Here is a 13800-nt window from a genome sequence, read left to right as displayed (position 1 = left end):
GAAAACTCATACGTACGTAGCATGATATAAAAGTACGAGGACACGTTAAAAACCTTACCCTGTATAAAACCTTACCCTGAATAATCCACATAACCGAAGTACATCTATCTACAAAATAGTCACCTTGAACGACTATGCAATTATCGCAACCTCCTGTAAGGCCTCTTGCGCTGGTTTTTTTTTTAACTTCATCGTGGGGAAGAAGTCGACTTTCATGTGGAGGATGCACGGTTCGATTGGTCAATAGTCTGATATGACAAATAAATAACATAACGTTTCGTCGGACTTAGCTCCGTGTGACTTTTACCTGTTCTCAGCAAAAAAACATTTGCATCAAAGACGCTTTCTTCCGTCAGGAGACCCCCTCCCGTGTCCGTTTACCTTGTCGTGGTGGGGGGGCTTGCGGTGTGGTGAGTTCGGGGCGAGCTCTTGGCAGGAGTAGTGAACCCCCAGTTGCTCAAACAGAATATCGGCGGGAAGGGACTTTTGTTTCCTTCCTTCCCTCATCACACTTACCAAATTCGGACAAAACCCCCTAAGCTTAGGTGTCTCTACCGTGCCGATGGCTGCGTGGTACCGGGGGTAGTCGGTGCCTCAAACGGTTGACGTCAGGGATAGCAGGCGAACCCTGGTGTAAAAGCCTTACCCCTGTGTAGGGGGGCTACACAGGGGCTAGACCCCACTTTTCCCCCTAGTTATCTGGTTAATGTATGGATATAAACTCAAAGAACACCTCTCCCCCTTGTGGGGAGCGTCAGACTGTATATTCGAGCTTAGCAAAATTCTTTATCACAAAACGAAGCGACCCAAATTTAAATTTTACAAAAATATCTCCCTTTGTCATCAATAAAGCCTTCAGTCATCAGATAGGTGAATTTCAAACTGTTAAAAAATTACGAAATGGCGAACTTTTAGTCGAAATTAAAGATACGCAACAAGTTTCAAAAATAATGTCAATAAAACAAATTGGATCACACCTAGTCACTGTCTCAGAACATTCAACACTAAATTTTTCACTCTTGGGGGATTTCAATGGCCATAATCCTCTCTGGGGGAGTCCAGACTCCAAAAGTAGAGGTTTAACAATAGAAAATTTTATTGAAGACAATGATCTTTGCATTCTTAATAATGGTGAAAACACTTATTTTCATCTTCGTACCCAATCTTATCATGCCATCAATCTCGTAATATGCTCCCCCTTTTTTCTGCCACGTTGGGATTTTCATGTGGAGGATGGTCTCTACAGCAGTGGCCACTTTCCGATCAGGATAACCTCTACTGTACGCTGCGGCCATCAGCAACATCAGCATGCCCGACTTCGCATTGATCGAGCTGATTGGGCATCATTTACTCAGTTGGCAGAAATAACATCGGAAGACGTGACTAATATCGATATAGATGTAGCGGTAAGCCGAGTAACCGACATTATCTTGACGGCAGCGAACGTTGCAATTCCAAGAACCACTAAAGGTAGGATCAAATTTCCTAAGCCTTGGAGGAACTTTGATTGTCAGGAGGCTCATAAGAAACAAAAAAAGGCATGGAACACATTTCGTCGTTATCCAAACACACCAAATCTTGTTGCACTTAAACAAGCTCGTGCTGAAGCTCGGAGGATTCGACGAAAAAGCCAGCGGGACTCGTGGCAGGCCTATGTCAGCACAATCACGACGTCCACCCTATCTAAGACAGTGTGGGGTAAAATTAAAAAAAAATTCTGGTAACTACAATACATCTTGTGCTCCCATTCTGGAGAAAAATGGTCAACTTTTATTGGATCACAAAGAGGTGGCTGACTGCCTGGCGAATCATTTGGCAGAAGTCTCCAGTGCAAATAACTATTGTTCAAAATTTTTAACTATCAAATCCACGCAAGGAACAAAGAGTTCTAGATTTCAATTCAAATATTTTTCATCAATACAACACAAAATTTACCTTTCAAGAACTAAATATTGCTTTACAAAAATCAAAAAACACATCACCTGGCCCGGATGAAATACACAATAGCATGTTAAAAAATCTAAGCAGGTCTTCTTTAGAAAATATTCTGAGACTATTTAATAGAATTTATTCCGAGCACAAATTCCCCAAATTCAGGAGCCAAGCAATAGTAATTCCTATTCTTAAACCAAACAAACAATCTGATAAACCCGAGAGTTATAGACCTATAGCTCTCACAAGCTCCCTTTGTAAAGTAATGGAGCGGATGGTCAACTCCAGGCTCATGTTCATTTTAGAGTCGCACCATCTGCTATCTTCATATCAAAGAGGATTCAGGCGCGGCAGATGCACCATAGACAACCTACTGCTTCTCGAAACATCAATAAGAGAAGCATTTCTCAAACGAAAACATCTTGTGAGCGTATTTTTTGACATTGAAAAAGCATATGACCGTACCTGGAGATATGGGACCCTCAAAACCCTGCACGAGTATGGGTTACGAGGTAATCTACCCATCTTTCCCTCTAATTTTCTAAGAGATCGAACTTTTAGCGTACGGGTCAAGTCTGTTCTGTCAGATACATTTATCCAAGAAGAAGGAGTTCCCCAGGGAAGTGTTCTAAGCGTAACTCTTTTCGTAATAGCAATCAAAAGCTTAATTGAACAACTGCCTCCCGCTGTCAAGGGTACCATGTTCGTTGATGACTTTCAAATTTCTTTCTCTCCATCGAACATGAGTATCATTGAAAGACAACTTCAAATCGCTATAAATAAAGTATCACAATGGGCAGAGGAAAATGGCTTCACTTTCTCTGCTCAAAAAACCTTCTGTATCCACTTCTGCCGTAAAAGAGGGCTTCACCCTGATTCAAATCTTCTCCTGAACAATCAACCAATAGCTGTAAAAGACCAAGGAAAATTTCTTGATCTCACACTCGATAATAAACTTAAATTTATACCGCATATACAAGAGCTGAGGAAAAAATGTCTATTGAGATTAAATATCCTTAAAGTCTTAGCGAACACTTCTTGGGGTGCTGATACAGACTCTCTGTTAAGAATATACAGGGTTCTGATACGCTCAAAACTAGATTATGGATGCCAAATTTATGGGTCTGCAGCGAAAAGCTATCTGAAAGTTCTCGATCCAGTACATAATCAGGCACTGCGCATCTGCACAGGCGCCTTCCGAACCTCACCTATCAACAGTCTCCATATTCTTGCTCATGAAAAATCTTTAAACAGTAGACGCCTCAAAATTTCGTTGAACTTCTACTTCAAAATAAAACCTTATACTGATCACCCTTTACACCTTCATATTTTTAATCCATCTAATGTTGTCTTATTTCTTCATCGTCCTTCTGCAATCCCAAACTTTGGGATCCGAATGCGTAATGTTCTCTCAGATTTGCAGCTGTCGGATTTCAATACACTCAATACAATAGAACTAATTGAACCATGGTGTGAAGTAAATACATCTACTATCCATGACCTCGCTAAATTCCCTATAGAGACTACACCAAATACAGCTTACCAGCAAGTATTTTATGATTCAAAAAGCAAATATTCGGATTATAAAGACATTTTTACTGACGGATCAAAAGCAAACTATCACGTTGGCTTTTCTGCAATAGTTGATGGTCACGTTACGGCAGAAAAATTAAACCCATCTTGCTCTGTACTTCAGAAATAAAAGCCATATATACATCTCTTCAATCAATAGCCCAATCCAGTTACAAAAAATGGGTGATATACACTGACTCAAAGAGTTCAGACGAAGCCATCACTCACTGCAATAATAACAGCCACCCTATTATCCTACAGTCATATCATTTACTCAAAAATCTTACGATCCCTGGTCATATGGGAATTTTAGGCAATGAAGCAGCCGATTCAGCTGCCAGAGCCGCAAGTGTCCTGGTTGATGATACTGTCCCTTTTGATGACATAAAAAACGTAATTTCTGAATGTCTTAACACGCATTGGCAGCGGATTTGGAATCTCGAAACACAAAATAAATTGCATTCTATCCAGTCCTCGACGACAGGTTTCAAATCATTACCACTTTCCAGGAGAGAAAAAGTTTTATTGACTCGTATTCGCATCGGTCATACCAGGTTCACCCATAAACACCTCTTATGCCGTGAACCAGCTCCAATTTGTATCAAATGTAACGTCAACCAGACAGTGTTGCATATTTTATGCAACTGCCCAAATTTTAACCAAATACGTTTTAAATATTTTAATGATTTTAATCCATCTCTGAAGGAGTTGCTCTGCGACCCACCCCATCGCAATTTGTATTCATTCCTCCAGGAGATTGGTTTCTCCTTTTTAATTTAGTTTCTGTGTCGTCAAAATGTAATTTTGTCTCTTTCCTTGTTATTCAAGGTTTTTTTGTCAACATATTGTTTCATACGTTTTTAAAAGTTTTTAATGTTTGCATGTTTTTTATTAGTTATTTTAAAATACTGATGTTTATACCTTTCTCACCAAAACATTTTTAATTTTATTATATCATGACTTTATATTTCTGTATAAATTTTAAACTAAAAAATTGTTTGGCGCAGTATAGCCCTCAAGGGTTCTTGCGCCATTAAAAATAAGCAAGCAAACAAACAATCAGCACTTCCGAAGAAAAAATTCAAAAGTCCCTTTGATTCTCGACTTATGTCACCATTCAAAACGTCTTTAAACAATTTCTTACATTAATGATCTAAATTCTTCCTAAACAATAGATAAAGCTTTAAAACAAATCTCTAATTTTATGAATGGTGTTAGTTTTAAACAACTCAGAAGTACAACTAGAGTTTAATTTTAGAAATTGAGGGTAGTTTGAGGAGGGGCACACAAATGTTCTCGGAAATACAAACAATAGTCGTAAAAAATAGAGTTCAAAATAATCATAAATATTAAACAGAAAAAACCTTTTAAAACTTGCACCCGAGTATGTTTTGACGTGCAGTGGCGGATTTAAAATATAGCAAATGTTGCAACTGCGCTAGAGGCCCCATAACCATAGGGGAACCGTAGGAGTTACAAAAATGCTTATGATAAATGTTTTACAACTTATGTGATAGAGAAATAGGGACCCAGAATGTATTTCGGCTGGCCCCAAACTTGTAGCTCCGCCGAAGCGATACATAAAAGACTGTAATACTGTGATTCATATTACAAATATCAAAAAATTAAAAATTACCGTCGGTTCTACGGGAATCTAACAAAATGAAACAAAACCGTTTCGCCATCTCATATTTATTTCCATGGTCTCCAATGCGGCAATATATCACCAAATGATCGTCAGTCTGAGACGTTATATTAGTTTTGCATTGAAATAAGTAAATAATAGCCACAAAAAATGAATAAACAGGCTTTTTAGAACACCTGGTCGAAAACAAAAAGGGACGTGCACAACTGGAACGTACGCACACCCCACATGCGAAAATATAGCCTTCTACTGCTTACCATTTTTGAGTTATGACTTATGAGAGATACGTACATCCAACCGCAAGAAACAACGCAGCAATTAACTTGTTTGGTATAGTCATAGAAAAAAAAACGAAACACTCGTTCGTATTCGAAGACTGTTGACACTAGAGACAAGTGTAAGGTGTTATTTTTTCAGGCATAATGTGTTCTACATAATTATGTTAATAAATTGTTGTTAAGGGGTCGTCTTCATATTAAAACGAGCATCAACATCAAAATTTTCAATGAGAACCCCCCTTTTCTATCACATATTTGTAATCAGCATCCATTTTTAACTTTGAATACAAAATTTTGTTTATTTTTATCCAGCCGTTACTTCAGAATTGAGTTTTGAAAAATCTCTCTCGTAATCAGGGTTGCCAGACGTCCTGGATTTCAAGGGACAGTCCCGTATTTTGAAAAATTGTCCCGCGTCCCGGGGAACTTCCATACGGGACGGCTAAAAGTCCCGTATTCTACCTGATAACAATATTTTACAGAACGAGACTTTATTTTAAAGGGGGAAAAATAAAACAACACATGTGAAATAATGAGCTATAAGAAAATCATGTAGCAGCAAACGCAAAAATTATTTTCCTTCCGATTTGGTTTGTATGTTTTTGTTTTGGTGGCAGACCATGAGGAACCGAATGGTTGCTTCCAGGGGAGGGTATAGAAATAATTTTTGGAGGGAGCCCGGAAAATTCAGAGTCCCCCCCCCCCATACAACGTTTCTAAACAAAGTTTTCATGACTTTATTTCTAAATATTTTTTAGGATCCCTTGAGTCCAAGTGATCTCTTTAAGTACATAAACATTATGCACTAATTTAACTTTGAATATGGACATAAAATATGTTTAATTTATATTTTAACTATAAAATATTAAGTAATTTAAAAAAATCATAGCTTCAAATAACGTATAAGTTTTATTTAACAATTCGGAAACTATTTCTTTTGCGAATTTCAAAACACCTGCTGATTTATTCTTAAAGCTATGATACAGTTGAGGTAACGTTTTGATACTACATGACACTTCCATTACTAATATGGTTCTGCCAAGAAACTACCATATGGTTTCCTTTCATTTTGTATTTTTCATAAGCTGAAAAAGAAATTTATTATTTCACAAATTATTTCCTGGATCGAAGTAACTCTTCTAGGTAATTTACACATTTTTTTTTTTGAAATGTTAATCAATAATTATTAAATCAATGAAGATTTAATGGACGAATCGCGATATTACATTCCCTTAAGTTCGAAACCAATGAGTTAAATGCGCTCTGCTGCTCTGGCCTCTGAGTCCAATATTACTTCTTTAGCAAACAGAAATGTTTTTATTCATATAAACTTTGTGTTCTTTTTAAAAACTAAAAAAAAAAAAAAAAAAAATCTTTATGTTATAGAGAAGTCAACTAAAAATGATGAAATAGTTGAAATTAATTGATCCCTTTGGGAGGGGCATGCCCCCCCCCCTCCCTAAAATCCTCTACTTGTTGCTTCTTCTTTGCTCATTGACTAATGTTGGAAATAAATCTCTGCGCATGCGTCGTCAATCGCAGTGAAAACGATTTTTATACTTTAAAAGGCACATTTTGTAAGGTTTATTGCTTTGTTGCGAATGAATTTTTCAGATTTATCATGAATAGACGTCTCGAAAATCCCCCCTCCCCCTTTTCACTCATAGAAAGCCTGTCCCGTATTTACTGTTCCTAATTCTGGCAACCCTGCTCGTAATGTTAAAACGTATTTTGATATTTTTACACATAACACATAAACTAGACTAGGCACGGCAAAGATTTTTTTTATATTAAAATATGAATCGGCCCAATAATAAAAACATCATTTACAACAGCTAAAATGCAAATTTAGATTTTTTTATGTATTATGATTTTTTTTTTTGAAAAAAATATGATCTGAAACCATATTAAATTTTAATAGAAAAACAATCTAGATGAGCTCTTATGTGGGAGTCCAAAATTTGAGTTCAAAATAATCAGTAGTTTTCTCGTTATCTTTAAAAATTCATTTTTTCCCATTTTAGGGGACCGTATACCTTTTAAAACAGAAATTATGAAAGTAAGTTTCTTCGTAAAAAAAGAACAAAATTGTTCAACAAAATAAGCAAGCCAGTTATAACGTGGTTTTTCTACATTAGAATTACGTCTATGAAGTTCTTTATTGCATAAATTTATTCGCTGTCTCTACAGAAAAACAACATAATGTTGCGATCGTCAGTTTTTTGTGGATATCGTTTAAACGTCAATATGTAAATAATGCAAAACACTATTTCATTGTCTAATGAAGCAATAGATTACAAAACATTTTAAATTAAAAGCTACACTTAAAATACTTCCGTTTTTGAGCAATCACGATTGCTTATTGTTCTCACTTGACCATTCTTGATGTTCCGGTTCCTTTTTCAGCTTGGACCAGGGGCCTGCTGCAGCACCACCGCCGGCCATCCTCCAGGCGCGGCTGTCCCCCGGTCCTGAGCTATCGGCTTCTCCTGGTCGGAGGCGTCCATGTCCTACACACACGCACTCTCACATACATACATACAAACACACGACTTCTCACACTCCTACACACGCACATACACACACTCATGTCTGCACACAGACACAAACACACATGCCTACATACACACACACACACGAACGCCTACACACACACACACAAACGCCTACGCACATACACACGAACGCCTACACGCACACGCGCGTACACAACACTCACTCACACACATGCATACATACACTTACACACACACGCACCCACACACATACACATGCGCCTACACAAACACACGCTCGTGATTGCGAAAAACATAATTTGAATTCAAGATGCCAAAAATTCAAATTAATATAATTTTTTTCTTTTTTTTTTCTGCGTTTAGCCATTGCCTTTTATAAAACAATAATTCTGAAGAAAAAAAAATAATTTTCACAACTCTTTCACAGATACATACAATAAAACCTCATTGTCTTGCTTGTCATGTTACAACTGTCAGTGTAGAATGAGTGACTTGTCTCAACGATAATTTGCTAAAAGGAAAAAAATATTGCCATGTCTAAATCGGGGAAAAGCACTCGAAAAATAGCCGACAGTGTGAAATTTCTCCTGTAACATTATCCAGATAGGTTAATAGAAAATATTTGCCTTAGATCAGTTTGCTGATTTTTACGAATTATATTTTTTTTTTCTTTTTGTTAAGTGTTTGAAAATTTTTCAATGTGTTAAGATATAGCAGAGGAAGTGTCGGTCGCAGTAGTAGGTCGCAAGCTTTGAGCCCGAATTCTGCACACAAAGTTGTTGTGGCTAATTGTGAACTTTTTTATTTATTTATTTTTTGACTTCGTCAAAGGTTTAACAAAACATTAATTTGGATGTAAGATTAAGTAGAGTTTTTGTCTATTTCTAATTGTAATTTAAATACTAATTTTCTACTTACTTTCTCTGTAATTGTCCGTGCATTTCACATTAAAATCATTCTCGCAAGCCAAAAATAAAATTTCAAAATGTTTTCTTCTTTTTTTAAATAACATGGAAAAATATGGAAAAAGGAAGAAAGTTATGGTAAAAAATTGTTATCAACTACTGGATGCCTAATTTATTAAATACATGTTTTTCAGAAACCAATTTCTGAATGTTCGGCTTCTACTTTATGACACTAGAAATTATCGGGCTACCTGATCTTCTACTTTTAGCAAGGATCGGGTAACACGGACCGACTTTGGGATCCGAATGCGTAATGTTCTCTCAGATTTGCAGCTGTCGGATTTCAATACTCTCAATACAATAGAACTAATTGAACCATGGTGTGAAGTAAATACATCTACTATCAATGACCTCGCTAAATTCCCTAAAGAGACTACACCAAATACAGCTTACCAGCAAGTATTTCATGATACAAAAAGCAAATATTCGGATTATAAAGACATTTTTACTGACGGATCAAAAGCAGACAATCACGTTGGCTTTTCTACAATAGTTGATGGTCACGTTACGGCAGAAAAATTAAACCCATCTTGCTCTGTACTTCAGAAATAACAGCCATATGTACATCTCTTCAATCAATAGCCCAATCCAGTTACAAAAAATGGGTGATATACACTGACTCAAAGAGTTCAGTGGAAGCCATCACTCACTGCAATAATAACAACCACCCTACTGTCCTACAGTCATATCATTTTCTCAAAAATCTTACAAAAAATCATTTTTATGTTTTCTTCTGTTGGATCCCTGGTCATGTGGGAATTTCAGGCAATGAAGTAGCCGATTCAGCTGCCAGAGCCGCAAGTGTCCTGGTTGATGATACTCTCCCTTTTGATGACATAAAAAAACGTAATTTCTGAATGTCTTAACACGCATTGGCAGCGGATTTGGAATCTCGAAACACAAAATAAATTTCATTCTATCCAGTCCTCGACGACAGGTTTCAAATCATTACCACTTTCCAGGAGAGAAAAAGTTTTATTGATTCGTCTTCGCATCGGTCATACCAGGTTCACCAATAAACACCTCTTATGCTGTGAACCAGCTCCAATTTGTATCAAATGTAACGTCAACCAGACAGTGTTTCATATTTTATGCAACTGCCCAAATTTTAACCAAATACGTTTTAAATATTTTAATGATTTTAATCCATCTCTGAAGGAGTTGCTGGGCGACCCACCCCATCGCAATTTGTATTCATTCCTCCAGGAGATTGGTTTCTCCTTTTTAATTTAGTTTCTGTGTCGTCAAAATGTAATTTTGTCTCTTTCCTTGTTATTCAAGGTTTTTTTGTCAACATATTGTTTCATACGTTTTTAATGTTTGCATGTTTTTTATTAGTTATTTTAAAATACTGAAGTTTATACCTTTCTCACCAAAACATTTTTAATTTTATTATATCATGACTTTATATTTCTGTATATATTTTAAACTAAAAAATTGTTTGACGCAGTATAGCAATCAAGGGTTCTTGCGCCATTAAAAATAAGCAAACAAACAAACAATCAGCACTTCCGAAGAAAAAATTCAAAAGTCCCTTTGATTCTCGACTTATGTCACCATTCAAAACGTCTTTAAACAATTTCTTACATTAATGATCTAAATTCTTCCTAAACAACAGATAAAGCTTGAAAACAAATCTCTAATTTTATGAATGGTGTTAGTTTTAAACAACTCAGAAGTACAACTAGAGTTTAATTTTATAAATTGAGGGTAGTTTGAGGAGGGGCACACAAGTGTTCTCGGAAATACAAACAATAGTCGTAAAAAATAGAGTTCAAAATAATCATAAACATTAAACAGAAAAAACCTTTTAAAACGTGCACCCGAGTTTGTTTTGACGTGCAGTGGCGGATTTAAAATATAGCAAATGTTGCAACTGCGCTAGAGGCCCCATAACCATAGGGGAACCGTAGGAGTTACAAAAATGCTTATGATAAATGTTTTACAACTCATGTGATAGAGAAATAGGGCCCCAGAATGTATTTCGGCTGGCCCCAAACTTGTAGCTCCGCCGAAGCGATGCAGAAAAGACTGTAATACTGTGATTCATATTACAAATATCAAAAAATTAAAAATTACCGTCGGTTCAACGGGAATCTAACAAAATGAAACAAAACCGTTTCACCATCTCATATTTATTTCCATGGTCTCCAATTCGGCAATATATCACCAAATGATCGTCAGTCTGAGACGTTATATCAGTTTTGCATTGAAATAAGTAAATAATAGCCACAAAAAATAAATAAACAGGCTTTTTAGAACACCTGATCGAAACCAAAAAGGACGTGCACAACTGGAACGTACGCACACCCCACATGCGAAAATATAGCCTTCTACTGCTTACCATTTTTGAGTTATGACTTATGAGAGATACGTACATCCAACCACAAGAAACAACGCAGCAATTAACTTGTTTGGTATAGTCATAGAAAAAAAAAACGAAACACTCGTTCGTACTCGAAGACTGTTGACACTAGAGACAAGTGTAAGGTGTTATTTTTTCAGGCATAATGTGTTCTACATAATTATGTTAATAATTTGTTGTTAAGGGGTGGTCTTCATATTAAAACGAGCATCAACATCAAAATTTTCAATGAGAACCCCCCTTTTCTATCACATATTTGTAATCAGCATCCATTTTTAACTTTGTATACAAAATCTTGTTTAATTTGATCCAGCCGTTACTTCAGAATTGAGTTTTGAAAAATCTCACTCGTAATCAGGGTTGCCAGACGTCCTGGATTTCAACGGACAGTCCCGTATTTTGAAAAAGTGTCCCGCGTCCCGGGGAACTTCCATACGGGACGTCTAAAGTCCCGTATTCAACCTGATAACAATATTTTACAGAACGAGACTTTATTTTAAGGGGGGGGGGGGAAATAAAACAACACATGTGAAATAATGAGCTATAAGAAAATCATGTAGCAGCAAACGCAAAAATTATTTTCCTTCCGATTTGGTTTGTATGTTTTTGTTTTGGTGGCAGACCATGAGGAACCGAATGGTTGCTTCCAGGGGAGGGTACAGAAATTGCAGAGTCCCCCCCCCCATACAACGTTTCAAAACAAAGTTTTCATGACTTTATTTCTAAATATTTTTTAGGATCCCTTGAGTCCAAGTAATCTCTTTAAGTATATTTCTAAATATTTTTTAGGATCCCTTGAGTCCAAGTAATCTCTTTAAGTATATTAACATTATGCACTAATTTAACTTTAAATGTGGACATAAAATATGTTTTATTTATATTTTAACTATAAAATATTAAGCAATTAAAAAAATCATGGCTTCAAATAACGTGTAAGTTTTATTTAACAATTCGGAAACTATTTCTTTTGCGAATTTCAAAGCAGCTGCTGATTTATTCTTAAAGCTATGATGCAGTTGAGGTAACGTGTTGATACTACATGACACTTCCATTACTAATATGGTTCTGCCAAGAAACTACCATATGGTTTCCTTTCATTTTGTATTTTTCATAAGCTGAAAAAGAAATTTATTATTTCACAAATTGTTTCCTGGATCGAAGTGACTCTTCTGGGCAGTTTACACATTTTTTTTTTTTTTTTTGAAATGTTAATAATTATTGATTAAATCAATGAAGAATTAATGGACGAATCGCGATATTACATTCCCTTAAGTTCGAAACCAATGAGTTAAATGTGCGTTCTGCTGCTCTGGCCTCTGAGTCCAATATTACTTCTTTAGCAAACAGAAATGTTTTTATTCATATAAACTTGTGTTCTTTTTAAAAACTAAAAAAAAAAAAAAAATCTTTATGTTATAGAGAAGTCAACTAAAAATAATGAAATAGTGAAATTAATTGATCCCTTTGGGAGAGGCATGCCCCCCCCCCCTCCCTAAAATCCTCTACTGGTTGCTTCTTCTTTGCTCATTGACTAATGTTGGAAATAAATCTCTGCGCATGCGTCGTCAATCGCAGTGAAAACGATTTTTATACTTTAAAAGGCACATTTTGTGAGGTTTAATGCTTTGTTGCGAATGAATTTTTCAGATTTATCATGAATAGACGTCTCGAAAATCCCCTCTCCCCCTTTTCACTCATAGAAAGCCTGTCCCGTATTTACTATTCCTAATTCTGGCAACCCTGCTCGTAATGTTAAAACGTATTTTGATATTTTTACACATAACACATAAACTAGACTAGGTACGGCAAAGATTTTTTTTATCTTAAAATATGAATCGGCCCAGTAATAAAAACATCATTTACAACAGCTAAAATGCAAATTTAGGTTTTTTTTGTGTATTATGATATTTTTTTTAAAAAAAAAATATGATCTGAAACCATATTAAATTTTAATAGAAAAACAATCTAGATGAGCTCTTATGTGGGAATCCAAAATTTGAGTTCAAAATAATCAGTAGTTTTCTCGCTATGTTTAAAAATTCATTTTTTCCCATTTTAGGGGACCGTATACCCTTTAAAACAGAAATAATGAAAGTAAGTTTCTTCGTAAAAAAAGAACAAAATTGTTCAACAAAATAAGCAAGCCAGTTATAACGTGGTTTTTCTACATTAGAATTACGTCTATGAAGTTCTTTATTGCATAAAATTATTCGCTGTCTCTACAGAAGAACAACACAATGTTGCAATCGTCAGTTTTTTGTGGATATCGTTTAAACGTCAATATGTAAATAATGCAAAACACTATTTCATTGTCTAATGAAGCAATAGATTCAAAACATTTTAAATTAAAAGCTACACTTAAAATACTTCTGTTTTTTCTTTTTTTTTTCTGCGTTTAGCCATTGCCTTTTATAAAACAATAATTCTGAAGAAAAAAACATAATTTTCACAACTCTTTCACAGAAACATACAATAAAACCTCATTGTCTTGCTTGTCATGTTCCAGTTGGCAGTGTTGAATGAATGA

This window comes from Uloborus diversus, chromosome 9, assembly GCF_026930045.1.
Source record: "Uloborus diversus isolate 005 chromosome 9, Udiv.v.3.1, whole genome shotgun sequence".
Lineage (NCBI taxonomy): Eukaryota > Metazoa > Arthropoda > Arachnida > Araneae > Uloboridae > Uloborus > Uloborus diversus.
Note: the sequence above shows the minus strand (reverse complement) of the source record.